This window comes from Gorilla gorilla, chromosome 11, assembly GCF_029281585.2.
Source record: "Gorilla gorilla gorilla isolate KB3781 chromosome 11, NHGRI_mGorGor1-v2.1_pri, whole genome shotgun sequence".
Classification (NCBI taxonomy): Eukaryota; Metazoa; Chordata; class Mammalia; order Primates; family Hominidae; genus Gorilla; species Gorilla gorilla.
The window spans coordinates 122,082,496-122,097,977 of record NC_073235.2 but is presented as its reverse complement, the minus strand read 5'-3'; the positions used below and the strand labels follow the sequence as shown (position 1 = coordinate 122,097,977).

Below are 15,482 nucleotides of genomic sequence, written 5' to 3'. Positions count from 1 at the left end.
TTGTGAGACACTTCATTTATTTAATAACATCATTTCAAGGGAAAAAAGAAACATTACCATGTAATGTACAAATTGTAAGTCATCTTCCAATTTCAGAATGTGTAAATTGTTTAGGAACAATAATATTTGTGTGGTGTGTGCGTCTTCCTGCTTATAAGAGAGTCCTCATTTCAGCTTTGTGTGCACCTATTGCTTATGGTTGGTGCCCAAGGGCTTGAGTTCAAGTCCTTACTCCCAAATTTTATTTAGCTAAGCAATCTTGGGTAAGTACTTTGACTTCTTTAAGCCTTGATTTTTTTTTCCTAAATAGCCTAAGTAACTCACAACAATTGTAGTTAATATTAAGCAAGTTCATATATACACGCACACATATATATAAGGTGTTTAGCGCCATATTGGATATTCAACACAAAAGCGCTATCTTTATAGTGATGATTTTGAAACGTTTGTTGAATTGAATCACACATTTCCAAAGACCTGGGACACCGAGACGATCTGGTATTTCATGGTCCAAGTGCCCTCCAGTGGCCATAAGGAGAAGCTGCAGGCTTCCGATGCACTTCGGGGGAGCCCTTCCTTAGCCAGCCCGGGAAGTAATTCAGTCACGCCCACCCATAGTCAGGCTTATCCAGTTCTCCTGGAATTCTTCACATTAGATTTCCTTTTACAAAGATCTTAAAGGGCTTCTAAAAAGTAGGATAAGAGACTAAAAGGCAGAGCTTTATCCCAGGAAGGCTGCAGCCTGGCCATACACTCTCCCCAAAGCCTGTGGGCCCAGGGCCCCAGGCAGGCAGGCAGGATGGTGAAATGCCATGCCGAGCATCAGTTCTCCTCTGACCCAGACACTGTGGATCTGTATTGTGAGAGAACTCGCTTGTACACATCCAAAAATCCAGCAGAAAACAGCATTAGCCCATTCTAAGAATCTGCATCCGTGCTTTGACATATTTGTCATTTGTTTACCCATGCACTCCTTTCTTCCATTGTTCCTTCATCCATCAATATTTATTGAATACCAAGCTTGGCAGCCTCATGTCCTAGGTGCTGGGGGTTAAAAAGATCAATTTAACACAGACACAAACACAGCCACCAAGAGTTGTTCATAATGTCCCAGACACCACACGCAGAGTTAATCCTTGTATTCGAGTGTTTACAGCTTCTCTGTGTGGCTGAGGGGGAGGGCACAGGCACAGAAATGAACATCAGATCCAGGCTGCCTGATTTCCCCCGACGAAACGTGTCCATAATGGGAGCTTTGTCTGGCTAGGTCAGGGAACTGACTTCCTCCTCCTGGGCCACACTGCTGCTCTGAAAAATCCTCCCTGATCTCAAACACTGACCAAACTCCCAGCTGCATCTATATCAGAATCCCTGATCGCTCCTTCCCCACCATTGCCCTTTACCCAGAGCCCAGAGCTGGCAATCAGGGAGGAGAGATGTGTTTTTAACCCACCTTGCAATGGATGGCCTGGCCAAGGCTGTTACTTACCATGACTTAGCAGCCACATGCAGCTTAATGCCATCTCTGGCTCACTCCCCCTTGCCAAGGACTGAAATGAAGGAGCCTCACTCTAGAGCACTGCCAGGGGTGTGCAGGGGGTGGGTGGTGGGGGGGTGTCTGCAAGTGCCCAGGGTCTGTCTTTCTGGAAGATGGCAGGAGGGAGAGGAAGACCTGGTGAGCATCTATTACTGATTGTCCCTGGGACCCTGGTGGCCTCCCGGAACTGCCGCCTCCCTCCTTCCCTTCATGATCAAACTTTTCAAATGTCCTCCCCACACCCATCTTCAGTTTCCCCTTGCAGGTTCCTCATTGTCCCATTTCCTCAGAATTCTTGCAGCTGCAGTCACACAGGCTATTGGTGCCCTGCTGGGTCCTCTACTCCTAGACCAGTGCTGTCTCACAGAAATACAATGGAAGCCATGTATGTCATTTTGAATGTTCTAGTAGCTGCAATTTTAAAATGTAATAAAAACAGGTCGGGCGCAGTGGCTCACGCCTGTAATCCCAGCACTTTGGGAGGCCGAGGCGGGTGGATCATTTGAGGTCAGGAGTTCGAGACCAGCCTGGTCAACATGGAGAAACCTCATCTCTACTAGAAGTGCAAAAATTAGCCAAGCGTGGTGGCAGGCACCTATAATCCCAGCTACTCGGGAGGCTGAGGCAGGGGAATTGCTTGAACCCAGGAAGGGAAGATTGCAGTGAGCCAAGATGGTGCCACTGCACTCCAGCCTGGGTGACAGAGCAAGACTTTGTATCAAAAAAAAAAAAAAAGTAATAAAAACAGGTGAAATTAATGTTACTAATATAGCAATGATAGTATATTTAACAATGTATCCAAAATACTATCATTTTAACCTGTAAGCAATATCTTAAAATGGAGATATTTCATACATTTTGTACATAATCCAGTGGCACATTGTTTTATAGGTATAGCATTTCTCAATGTGAGAGGTACTGGAAGGTGTAGCCACATGTCAAGGGCTCAATAGCCCTGCATAGCTGGTGGCTGCTGTACTAGCCAGCACAGTTCTAGAGCCTTCATTCTCTACTTGGCATCCACGATTTTGCCGAGTCCAGTAATTATCCCATTCCCATGTGGCCTGTCTCCCTTGGGAGATTCGAAACCCCTCCTCCCCCAGGGGCAGAGTCCTCATTTTACTCATCCCTCTGACTCCCAGGGCACCATCAAACTGTGCCCCACACCCAGGAGGCCCTCAAAGCATGTTTGTTGATGGGAGTGAGCGTTGGGGATTGATTTTTGTGGTTCAGTTATGGCTGTAAATGGTGTTTTATAGATTGCTTCTATAGAAGCACCCTGCTGCAATATTAGCAGAAACAAGCAGCAGTGGTTGTCAGCACAGGCAGAGGCCTCGGGGCAGATGGGGCTCCCTGAATCAGGCGGGGGAAATCCTGCTAGCTGAGATACCATTGCTCTGGTTTAAGAGCCTGTCGTTGCCACAGCGTGCTCCTCCAAGCAACCCCATCTCTGTTAGAGCTCAGAGATAGCCCCTGTCAGAGTGCATTACACAAAGGATGTGTCTCCAGCAACCCGCCACCAGGCTGGCAGCTTCTCAGGGCAGAAATGGGAGTTATTCAGGTGGACAAGAGCCTGGCCCACAACAGATGCACCAGGCATGCATTTCGAATGAATAAATGAATGGATGACCAGAGCCAGTGAAGCCTCTCGTTCATGTCTTCATGCCCCAGAAAGTCTTTATCGAGCACTTACTACATCAGACACTGTGCTTGGTACTGGGACACAGCAGGGAACAAGGAAAGAGGGAGGGCCGTGTCCTCCTGGAGCTCACATTCTGATGGGAGAGACAGATAATAAAAAAGTAAACACGGATAAGTGAAATAATTAGAGCATTGGCTGGCAGGAAGCAAACAAAGGGGCCAAAATAGAGAATGAGGGAGGAGTTCTTCAAGGAAAGAAGAAAGTCTCTATTCTTAGCCTCCCAGAATACAAGACACCCCTCCCCCAGGTCAGGTGTCAACATTTAGACGTTGGCCACCATACGTCAGCCTGTGGCTTGGGGTGCCCTGAGGATGTTACTGCTTCAAATTGCACTGGTGATGTCATAATGGGCTCTGGGGATGTTGGAGAGCCCTGGAAGTTGGGGCCCAAGGCAGGGGAAGGATCCGGCAAAAAAGGCACATGGTTCAGGCCTGTCCACTCAGACCCAGTCTCCAGCCTTGGGAGGAGGTGAGCAGGTCACCATGGCTCGGAGCCTCTCCATCATGTTCGTCCCCAACAGCTGGCTCAATGGCTACCACAAGGTAACCGGGGCCTGTCTAGTTCTGTGGCCAGCCAGTGCAGACACATGTTCCTAGGCACCGGCCTTCCATGAGCCACGCACTGGCTTAGGCATTACGGGGATAAAGAGATGAATGAGATAGGGTCCCCTGCTCTCAGTCTGCTAACAAACCAGACCTCGAGCAAGTGGCTTAACAGAATAATACTCATCATCATCTTGGCTAACTTTGGAGGATTTAATCTTTCCAAACAACCCTGTCTGGTGCCCTATTCTCTCCACGTTGGCCAACAACTGAATTCAAGGGCAGCCCACCCATCGGCACAAGTGTTTTTTGATAATCTAGATTAGTGTTTCTCAGGGTGATCTAAAGATGGCAAAATTACTTGCAGCACCTCTTAAAAGTGGAGATCCCTGGGCCTCAGCCCAAATCTTCCAAATCAGGAGTTTCAGGTATGGGGCTCATGAATCTGCATTTTAAATAGCACTCCGGGGGATTCGCACCCTAAACACTGCCTTAGAGTTTAAACACCTGCCAGTTTCCAAGCCCCATGCCTGGTGGACCAGGGTGGGTCAGTTTCTGTTTGAGATAGGTGTTGGCCTTTGATATTTTTATTACTGATGAAAAGCCGTGATTCATAAGCTGCTGGTGGCCAGCTGTCAGCTTGGAAAGGAGTCAGAGGCCACTGAGAACAGAATTGCCTATCTTTTCAACCCATCTATAAAATGCCTACCTGAGCAGACACTGTTTAAAGGCCATTAAAATAGCAGACACAGAATCACCCAGTCCCTGGAACTTTATAGACATATTTACTCAAACTCAAGTGCTTGCAAAGAGTAAATAAACGGGAAGCAAAATGAGTAAGCTTCCCTAGAAATACGAACTGAAAGTAAACAGCCCTGTTCACTAAAATAAGCAAGACAAATCCAGCGAGGATTAAATGACCTCTAGTCAGGTTGAGAGCCAGAAATGCCCCATCTTGGCTCCCAGAGGAAGGCGAGGGCCTGTGCCTGCCACCTGGAGGGGGTGCATCAGAAGCTGCATTCCTTGGGGGCTCAGAGCCGGGCCTGCAAGGGCAGACATTACCCTTGGGTGGTAGGAGTGCACCCCAGACCCCCCTGGCATCCTGCCACAGGGCCTGAAAACCCTCATGTTTAAAGATTAAGAAGTGTGTCCTAAAAGTCTTCTGAAAAAGTCCAGGTTTTCTAGAGACATATTACCCTAGTTACTTTTTTTTTTTTTTTTTTTGAGATGGAGTCTTGCTCTGTCGCCCAGGCTGGAGTGCAGTGGTGCAATCTCGGCTCACTGCAACCTCCATCTCCTGGGTTCAAGCGATTCTCCTGCCTCATCCTCCCAAGTAGCTAGGATTACAGGCATGTACCACCACACCCAGCTCATTTTTGTATTTTTAGTACAGACAGGGTTTCACCATGTTGGCCAGACTGGCCTCGAACCCCTGACCTCAGGTGATCCACCCGCCTTGGCCTCCCAAAGTGCTGGGATTACAGGCGTGAGCCAACGCGCCCGGCCCCAAGTTACTATTATTTGCCATTTATTCACTAATTTAGTAAACATTCATTGAGAACCTACTACATGTCAGGCCAGGCACTAAAGATATCAAGATGATTAGCCCAGAGACCTGCCCTTAAGTTGCTCACAGTTCAAAATGAGAGATAATACTAGCTCACAAGTACTGCCCACTTAACTATTTGAAGAACTCAGTGATGAGCACCCTACATGCATTATCCCATTTACTCCTCATAACATTATGAGGTTATGACTATCTTCCACCGGTTTACAGATGAGGAAGCTAAGGCTCTAAGTCTGTGGTGTGATGGTAGATGTTTAACAGCTACCTCTCTGGGCCAGGTGTGATGGCTCACAACTGTAATCCTAACACTTTGGGAGGCCAAGATGGGAGGATTGCTTGAGCCCAGGTGTTTGCCGCCAGTGCGGGCAACATAGTGAAACTCCATCTAAAATTAAAAATTAAAAAAAAAGAAAAGCATCCAGGCACAGTGGCTCATGCCTGTAATCCCAGCACTTTGGGAGGCAGAGGTGGGTGAATCACTTGAGGTCAGGAGTTTAAGACCAGCCTGGCCAACATGGCAAAACCTTGTCTCTACTAAAAATACAAAAATTAGCCAGGCATGGTGGCACATGCCTGTAACCCTTGCTAATCTCCAATCTCATGACTTTAAATAGCATCTGTACCCCGATAATTGTCAAATTTACATATCCCCTGCCCAGATATCTCTTCTGAACTATATATAATCTCACATATCCAATTGTTTTTGCACAGTGTCCATGTGGGCCTAATAGGAATCTCCAGTGTAATGTCTTAATCTGAACTCCTTGTTCCCCAGACCTATTCCACCCACATTCTTGATCATGTGGAGGCTACTTGGAAGGCTGAAGCACGAGAATCACTTGAATCCAGGAGGCAGAAGTTGCAGTGAGCCAAGATCACGCCACTGTACTCCAGCCTGGGCAACAGAGCAAAACTGTCTCAAAAAACAAAACAAAACAAAACAAAAAACCAATTAGCTCTCTGGAAGAAAAAAAAAATGTCCTGATTTGTAGTGTTTGCCAATCTCAGTGGTGTAAATACTTGCAGGCCTGTCTCAAGCTTCCTGTCTGATGTCTCTGAATGTGGAACAGCAAAGAGACAGGGATGGGAGGGGAGGGGGGGCTGGCTCTGGCACAACACGGCAAATACGACCCACAGCTAATAAATGCAGAAGCCAGGATGTGAGCCAGGTGTGTGGATCCTGAGCCCACACTCATAACCACTTTGTTATACTGTCACTAACTATGCAAGAGCATTGACATTCAAGGGGGAGACATCTTAAGACCTTTGTGAAGTGCCAGTTTTACAGTGTTCCATAAAACTTGCAAGGTTAGTAACCAGCACTTTCCTATACCTCTTTGTTTTCATCACTAACAGGAGCAGTTGGTTTTCCTTTGAGGGCCATTCTGAAAACCTTTTTATTTGGAAATAATTTTACCTTCCCAAGAGGTTGCAGAAATTGCACATGGAGGTCTGTGTGCCCTCCACTCAGTTTCCCCAGATGGTTACATCTTAGATAAGCACAGCACAGTATTACACTCAGGAAAGTGACATAGGTAAAATGTGTGTGCGTAGGGTTTGATGCCATTTTTTTCTAGGTTTGCCAGATTTAGCAAATGAAAATACAGGAAACTCAGTTAAATTTTGTTTTTAGTATAAGAATATCCCATGCAATATTTGGGACATACTTATACTGAAAAGATTATTCCTTATCTTTTTTTTTTTTTTCTTTTTTTTTGAAATGGAGTCTTGCTCTGTTGCCTAGGCTAGAGTGTAGTGGTACGATCTCAGCTCACTTCAACCTCCACCTCCCAAGTTCATGCGATTCTCCTGCCTCAGCCTCCCGAGTAGCTGGGATTACAGGTGCCCACTACCATGCCCGGCTAATTTTTGTATTTTTAGTAGAGATGGGGTTTCACCATGTTGGTCAGGCTGGTCTCAAACTCCTGACCTCAAGTGATCCGCCTGCCTTGGCCTCCCAAAGTGCTGGGATTAGAGGCTTAAGCCACCACGCCCGGCCCTTGTTTATCTTAAATTCAAATTAAACTGGGCATTCTGTATTTCATTTGGCAACCCTGACTTTATCATGGTTAGAGTCATAACCACCATTATAATCAAGACACAGAACTATCCATCACCATCAAGATATTCCTGAGCTACTCCTTCATAGTCACACATCCCTCCCCAAATCCTCCCTAGCCCTGAGCAACCACTAATCTGTTCTCCATCTCTATAATTTTGTCATTTTTTTCACTCAGCATAAGGCACCTGAGATCCATCCACAGTGTTGCATTTAGCAACCACTCGTTCCTTTTTATCGCTGAGTATTATCCCATGAGGGCCCTTTTTCACAAAGAACAATTATTTTTCAAAATTTCTTTAATTCAGTAAGTGTTTATTGTATATCCACTACCTGCCAGGCACTGAGGATTGCAGCAGCAAAGTAAAATTGATTACACGTCACAGGCCAGCAGGTTACTTCCAGTTGACAGAGACTTCTTCCTGTGGATCCTAAGACAGGAGATGACACTGGTGCTAGGAGGGGAGGATTGGCCTCCCTAAGCACTTCCCTCTGGAGATGCTAGGGAAGGCTTTGTGAAGGAGCTTGGGAGGCAGGGTTTGCTGATGGATCTGACATGGGGTGCAAGAGAAAGAGATGCACCAAGGCTAACGCCAAGAGTTATGACCTGAAACTGGAAGGACAAAGTTGCCATTTACTGAATGTATGGCAGATGCACCTGACAGCAATAACTGAAGCATGCCCTGAGAATGACCCTGAATGGCAGATATACTTGATGTGTGTTTGGAGTTCTGAGCTAAGAAATCCTGGAGTGGGCAACCTAGAGATCCTCATCTATGAGGAACCTCTGAGGCCCCTTCCCATCCTGTGGAACAAGGGCCATACAGGGGATCGAGGCGCTTTGTTTTGGGTTAAATGAAGGCTGCCAGGTAGAGGTTGTTAGGGAGCAGGTGTTGAGTGAAAATGCGTGCTTTCTGCAGGTGACAGTGGTTCTACTGTCCAGCTCGCCACCACTGGACCATCTTGTATGTAAGTTCTCCTCAATAGACCCCACGTCGGCCGGGCCCAGTGGCTCACGCCTGTGATCCCAGCACTTCGGGAGGCTCGAGGTCAGGAGTTCGAGACCAGCCTGGCCAACATAGTGAAACTCTGTCTCTACTAAAAATACAAAAATTAGCTGGGCATGGTGGTGCATGTCTGTAATCCTCAGGAGGCTGAGGCAGGAGAATCAGTTGAACACAGGAGGTGGAGGTTGCAGTGAACCGAGATCGCACCACTGCACTCCAGCCTGGGCAACAGAGTGAGACTCCCTCTCAAAAAAAAAACAAAAAAAAAAACCTTGTCTTGTTTGCTGGCTCTGGGTCTCTTCTTTGGCCTCTTGAACCTGGAGCCTTCCTTATTGGAGTGGACAGGGGTTCAGCACAACACTGAGATGGGAAGAATGTGGATGGAATAGGTTTAGGGAGCAAGGAGTTCAGATTAAGACATATTACACTGGAGATTCCTATTAGGCACACATATGGAGACTGTGCAAAAACAATTGGATATATGAGAATATATATAGTTCAGAAGAGATATCTGGGCTAGGGATATGTAAATTTGACAATTGTCAGGGTATGGATACTATTTAAAGTCATGAGATTGGACATTAGCAAGGGAATGAGGGTAGAGAGATTTCTAAGCACTGAGCCCTGAGGCCTTCCATTTAAAGATGGGAGATGAGGCCAGGCACCGTGGCTCATGCCTGTAATCTCAGCAGTTTGGGAGCCCCAGGTAAGAGTATCACTTGAGGTCAGAGTTGGAGGCCAGCCTGGCCAACATAGTGAGACCTCATCTCTATTTTAAAAACATGAATATAATAAAATAATAATAACATTAAAGATGGGAGATGAGGAGGAGCCAGAAGAGACCCAAAGGAGTGGTGGTGAGGGTAGTAAGCGTCTGGGAGGCCAAGTGAAGAGAGTGTTCCCAGGAGAGCAAGCGGCTATGTCAAATAGGACAAGGACAATGGGTCAAGGACAATGAGGACTGAAAATCGACCACTGGATTCAGCATTGTGGAGGTTGTTTTTGACCTTGACAAGAAAAGTTGCGGTGGAATGACAGCGGTAAAACCTCATTCTAGAGGGTTTACAAGAGAATGGGAGGAGAGGAATCGGGAAAACATAAGACTAGATAGTTCTTTTTAAAAGAGATTTACATAAAGAGGAGAAGGAAAATGAGGCCACTGCTGGAGGGAGACTGGGGGTTAAGGGAGGATTATTTTTTCTTGGGAGAAATTATAGCACATGTATATGCTAATCAGCTTGACCCGCCAGAACTGTGGAGATTGATAATGCAGGAGAAAGGGAAGAACAGTTGATATGGTGCCCTTACGTAAGCAAGAGGGGTGGAATCTTGTGCACAAGTGGAGAGGGTGGCCTTGGATAGGAGCACAGATGGTTCACCCACAGAAATGAGGACAGCAGAATATGGAGCTCAGATCCTGGTAGGAGCCTAGGCGTGGCAGCTTAAAACTTGCAGAAATTCTCTTTTGAAGGCTTCTATTTTCACAGTAAAATGGGAACCATGGTCCTCGGCTGAGAGTGGGGATGGAGGAAGACACTGGATGAAACCGTCCTCCAGGAAAGCAAAGCAGCAAATGGCCCAGGAGATGCAATAGGACCTCTGGGCAGTACAAAGAACACACTTAGGTTAGTGGTTGAGTTTAAAGCAAGCTTGTCCAGCTGGGGGCAGTGGCTCACACCTGTAATCCCAGCACTTTGGGAGGCCAAGGCAGATGGATCACTTGAGGTCAGGAGTTCAAGACCAGCCTGGCCAACATGGTGAAACCCTGTCTCTACTAAAAATACAGAAAGTAGCCAGGCATGGTGGCTCATGCTTGTAATCACAGCTACCTGAGAGGCTGAGGCAGGAGAATCGCTTGAACCTGGGAGGCAGAGGTTGTGGTGAACTGAGATCATGCCACTGCACTCCAGCCTGGGCAACAGAGCGAGACTCTGTCTCAAAAAAACTAAAAAAAAAAGTAAGCTTGTCCAACCCACCACCTATGGACCACATGCAGCCCAGGACAGCTTTGAATGCAGCCCAACGCATATTTGTAAACTTTCTTAAAACATTATGAGATTTTTTTGAAATGTTTTTAGCTCATCAGTTATTGTTAGTGTTCGTGTATTTTATTTGTGGCCCAAGACTATTCTACTTCTTCCAATGTGGCCCAGGGAAGCCAAAAGACCGGACACCCCTGGTTTAAAGTGAGACCAGGCAGCGCGGCTTGGATGTTTCTCCAGCCACACAGGTTGGAGCAGGGGAGGAGCTGGTTGCAGTCAGGGTTGGGGTTTTGCCAGGCAAGTCCGCAAATCTAGAGCAGGCACTTGAAGGTGTGTGCGAGGGAGTGAGCACAACAGTGGAATATATGGCTCATCCTAGGTAGGAGAGACATGAAGACAGGAGTGAGGAACAGGGAAAGGTAGGATCAATAGTTTGTAGTTCTAGGCTGGGCACGGCGGTTCACACGTGTAATCCCAGCACTTTGGGAGGCCAAGGTGGGTGGATCACCTGAGGTCAGGAGTTCAAGACCAGCCTGGCCAACATGGTGAAACCCTGTCTCTACTAAAAATACAAAAAATTAGCCAGGCATGGTGATGCGTGCTTGTAATCCCAGCTACTCAGGAGGCTGAGGCAGGAGAATCTCTGGAACCCAGGAAATGAAGGTTGCAGTAAGCCAAAATAGCGCCACTGCACTCCAGCCTGGACAACAGAGTGAGACCCCGTCTCAAAAAAAAAAAAAACTAACTGGGTGTGGTAGCGGGCACCTATAATCCCAGCTACATGGGAGGCTGAGGCAGGAGAATCACTTGAACCCAGGAGGCAGAGATTGCAGTGAGCTGAGATGGTTGCCACTGCCCTCTAGCTTGGGCAACAGAGCGAGACTCCGTCTCAATAAAAAAAAAAAAAAAAGACATATGTATCTTATAAACTCACACTGAAGTGTATGTAACTGACTTCTATGTTCACGCAAAAGTATTTGCACTTTAATATGTGTTAAACCAAAAAGATGAATGAATAATGGTAGCATTGTAAACATCAGCTGAGATCTTTCAGGGAAGATTTTCTCAGAAGGCCAAGGGCAAGAACGATTCTCAGAAACTTTTTCTTTCTTGATCCCTAGTCATCCCTTGACTTTGCCACCTGAACTCCAAATCCATCACCATTCCCTTACCCAGAGGTGACCATTATCCTTCCAAACCTGTTTCTATCCATTTACATATGTATTTATATAACATCTAGAAATATAAATTTAGCTCATTGTGTGAGTTTTATCTAAAGGCCCTCACCTTACATTCTAGAAATTGCTTTTTTTTTTCACTCAACAGTATATTTGGAATTCTTTTCTGTAACAATTCCTAAAGACTGACCTCCTTTTTTTTTTTTTTTATGAACTGCTACACAGCACTTTAAAATACTGTGTCTCAAGCATTCAAATCATCTAGGAATCTTGTTAACATGCAGATGCTGATTCTATAACTCTAGGGTAAGCCCTGAGGTTCTGCATTTCTAAAAAGCTCCCAGATGTTATTGACGTTGCTGGTCAACAGATCACATATTTAGTAGCAAAGATGTACAGTACGGGTGGAATAGTGTGCTGGGGCCAACTTGGACAAGCTCATGAGAACTGATTGTCAAATTTCCAGGAATTTGGTGAGCTTGTTGTTAAACACAGCAATCATTAAAAAAAAACTAAATTATATACACTTACAATTAAATATATTATATTAAAGATAATGAAAACCAAAAATCCATCACTTTTCCAAACATTTTACTGCCTTCTTAAATCTATGCTATTGATGTTATTTCTATCTATTGTGTCTGCATGGTGGAAATCTACATAATGGCATGCTTCCGCTCAGCTCTTCCCAACTCCGTTCAGTGACATCATCTCGACAGCTTGAAATCGGCCACAGGGAACATTTACACCACAGAAATTTGGGTATAAAGGTCTGTGCAAACATACCCCCAAAGTTCAGGGAAGCTGAAAAGCCGAAGAAAGAGGCTGACATATCCAGTCTCTCAGAAAGAAACATTTCATAGGGACTTATGAATAGAGGCCATAGTTTCAGAGATGAAATGGTGGATTACCCTGCAAACCCAGGGCTTACATACCATAGGGAAAGAATGTGTCAAACAATTGAAGTTGACCCCTCAGGCAAAGTCATGAATGCTATGTGAATCTGCCTAAGCGCAGGATTTATGGTAATAGTAGGTAAAGTAGAAAACTTAGAGTCATTCCTGGAACAGGTTGTTGAAAAGTCAACATGGCAGATTAGCTTCCCAGATGGAGTTGCTTTAGCCTCCAGAAAATGCTTGCATTACCCCAAGCCTTCTCCAACACTTGATATTACCCATCTTTTCCATTTTTGTTAATCTGCTCAATAAAAAGAAAAGGTATCTCATTTTTATTATTTATTAATTTTTTTTTTGAGATGGAGTCCCGTACTTGTTGCCTGGGCTGGAATGCAATGGCACGTTCTCGGCTCACTGCAACCTCCACCTCCCGGGTTCAAGCAATTCTCCTGCCTCAGTCTCCTGAGTAGCTGGGATGACAAGTGCCCACCACCATGTCCAGCTAATTTTTTGTATTTTTAACCAGGCTAGTCTCAAACTCCTGACCTCGTGATCCGCCCGCCTTTGCCTCCCAAAGTGCTGGGATTACAGGCATGAGCCACCACGCCCAACTGTTATCTCATTTTTAACTTGCATTTTCCTGTTTAAAGTGAGATTAGGTGTCTCATATGTTCATGACTAGAAATTTAACAATATTTCTTGCTCTTGTAAATATAGCCTTTTTACTTTTTTTTCTTTTTTACCCAAACCAAAAATGGTCAATAAGAACCTTTTTACTTTTATATTTTCTAGGTGATTATTGTACAAGAAAGTCAGTGTTTTTTAAATTAGGCTACCCTTCCTACCAGTTCTAATAATAGCTTGATCGTTTATTTTCTTGGGGATTCTAGATAATCATATAATCTATAAATAATGACCAATTTTACTTTTGCACGTATACAATTGTTAATTTTGTTTTGTGGTACTGGCTCTGACTACAGCTCCACATTGTCTAGCAGCAGTAATAGCTCATCAATGTCTCACTTCTGATTTGAATAGGAACACTTCTGTATTTCCCTCCCAAAATGCTGGGATTACAGGTGTGAGCCACCACTCCCGGTTCACTTTCTAAGTTATGCATTTTGGTGATGTTTGAATCTCTTACTCAAGCATGTACTCTTTTCTGTGATCAGAAAGAACATTAAAGGTGGTTCCTTATTCAGGTTGTCTCCTTCCCTTATACATTGTAGCCTTGTTTCGGCCCTTTCACTGTCCTCCTTGAATGTGTCCCCTCCCCAGGAGGTAGAGGACAAGAATGCTCTCTCCATGTCCTGCTCAGCATTGAGCTTTATACATAATTTTATTTATTTATTTAGAGACGGAGTCTCTCTCTGTCGCCCAGGCTGGAGTGCAGTGGCACGATCTCAGCTCACTGCAACCTCCGCCTCCCGGGTTCAAGCGATTCTCTTGCCTCAGCCTCCCAAGTAGCTGCTGGGATTACAGGCACATGCCACTACGCCCGGCTAATTTTTGTATTTTTAGTAGAGACGGCGTTTCACCATGTTGGCCAGACTGGTCACGAACTCCTGACCTCAAGTGATCTACCCGCCTTGGCCTCCCAAAGTGCTGGGATTACAGGCGTGAGCCACTGCGCCAGGCCCATAATGGTATTTCAACAAACGGTTAGGGAATGCCATGAATTTAAGCCAGCACCTAGTGGGTGAATTCTTGAAAACTCCCCTGCCATATCTACTAGTTTGAAGTGAGGGCTGCAGGACCTTTCCAGCCTCTCCCCATCCCACTCTGTCACTCCCCATCCCAGGTATATAAACGGCAGGTTGCTCCATAAACCTGTGATCTCTGGAATTTTGTTTGAACCCCTGGTAGCTGGGCCCTGTTTTGGATCTAGAGGCCACCAAGAGTCCTGATCAGTTCCTGCAGCTAGGAAGGTGCATGGGGTTTAAACGTGCTACTCACTACTCCTGACATGGGAATACTGGAACTGCCAATAATGTGGAATTTGTTTTTCTGTTGTTTTAACAAATGGAAAGGGCACAGATATCAGAGTCAAATCCCAGATCCACCCAAACAGCTATGTGATCTTGGGCAAGTCAACTTCTGTGTCCCTTGTGGACCTCCCGTGTAACATAACACTTACCAAAGAGCATAGAAAAAGGTCCAGAAAAGATCTGAGAGAAGCCTGTAGGGTTGTTCCAGGCCTCTGCAATCAAATTGATGGAGTTCAAACCCCACCTGTGCCGTTTATAACCTCGACGGATCACTAGTCTCCGTATCTCAGCTTTCTTTGTTCATGCATAAACTGGGGACAGTAAGAGTACATAGTTGATGGGGCAGTTGTGAAGATTAAACGAGGTAACAGGCCAATCTTTATCATAAAGCTAAAGCTCACCGTGAGCGCCCCATGGACATTAGCCTTATTGCTTTTATTGTCACAAAGGTGGCTGTGGCGAGAGACAGCACTTTGTACCGTACCCGTCGGACCCGGTGAGCTGGAGCGGCGAGCTTTTTATTGGCCTCGAGGCCCGGGGCACGGGGAGGCGGGCCGTCCGCGGCTGTCCTAGCACCTCCGCGGCAGCAGAGGGCCCTGGCGGCGGCTGCGGGTCGCGCGGCGGGGGTGACGGGGTGCAGGGTGGTGCCTAACGAGCAGCCCCCGCAGGGGCGGAGACGAGGGCGGGCCGGAGGCGGAGGCGCGGCCTGGAGAGGGATGGGGCGGAAGCGGGGCGGGCGGTGCAGCCTAGCGAGGGGCGGGGCGGACGAGGAAGCGTGACGAGCGGCGGGGCGGGTGGCGCAGCCTGGCGAGGAGCAGGGCGGGGAGTGCAAGGAGGCCTGACGAAGGGCGGGGCGGAGCAAGGGCGGGGGCAGGGAGAGTAGTGGGGTACAGCGAGGGCCGGAGCGGATGGGGGAAACCTGGTGACGGGCGGGACAAAGCGGGGAGGGCGGTGCAGCCTGGCGAGAGGCGTGGCGGACGAGGAAGCTTGACGAGGGGCGGGGCGGGCGGTGCAGCCCGGCGAG

General features: G+C 46.6%; 1 long non-coding RNA gene across 1 annotated transcript; it reads right to left on the bottom strand.

Moving 5' to 3' along the window:
- Nucleotides 1-15,086, bottom strand: LOC134756681 (uncharacterized). Its single transcript, XR_010129710.1, has 4 exons — nt 14,860-15,086; nt 14,608-14,769; nt 3,231-3,312; nt 1-1,044 (listed from the first exon to the last, which is right to left on the bottom strand). It is a non-coding gene; the product is annotated as an uncharacterized lncRNA (long non-coding RNA).
- Nucleotides 15,087-15,482: the final 396 nt, after the last annotated feature.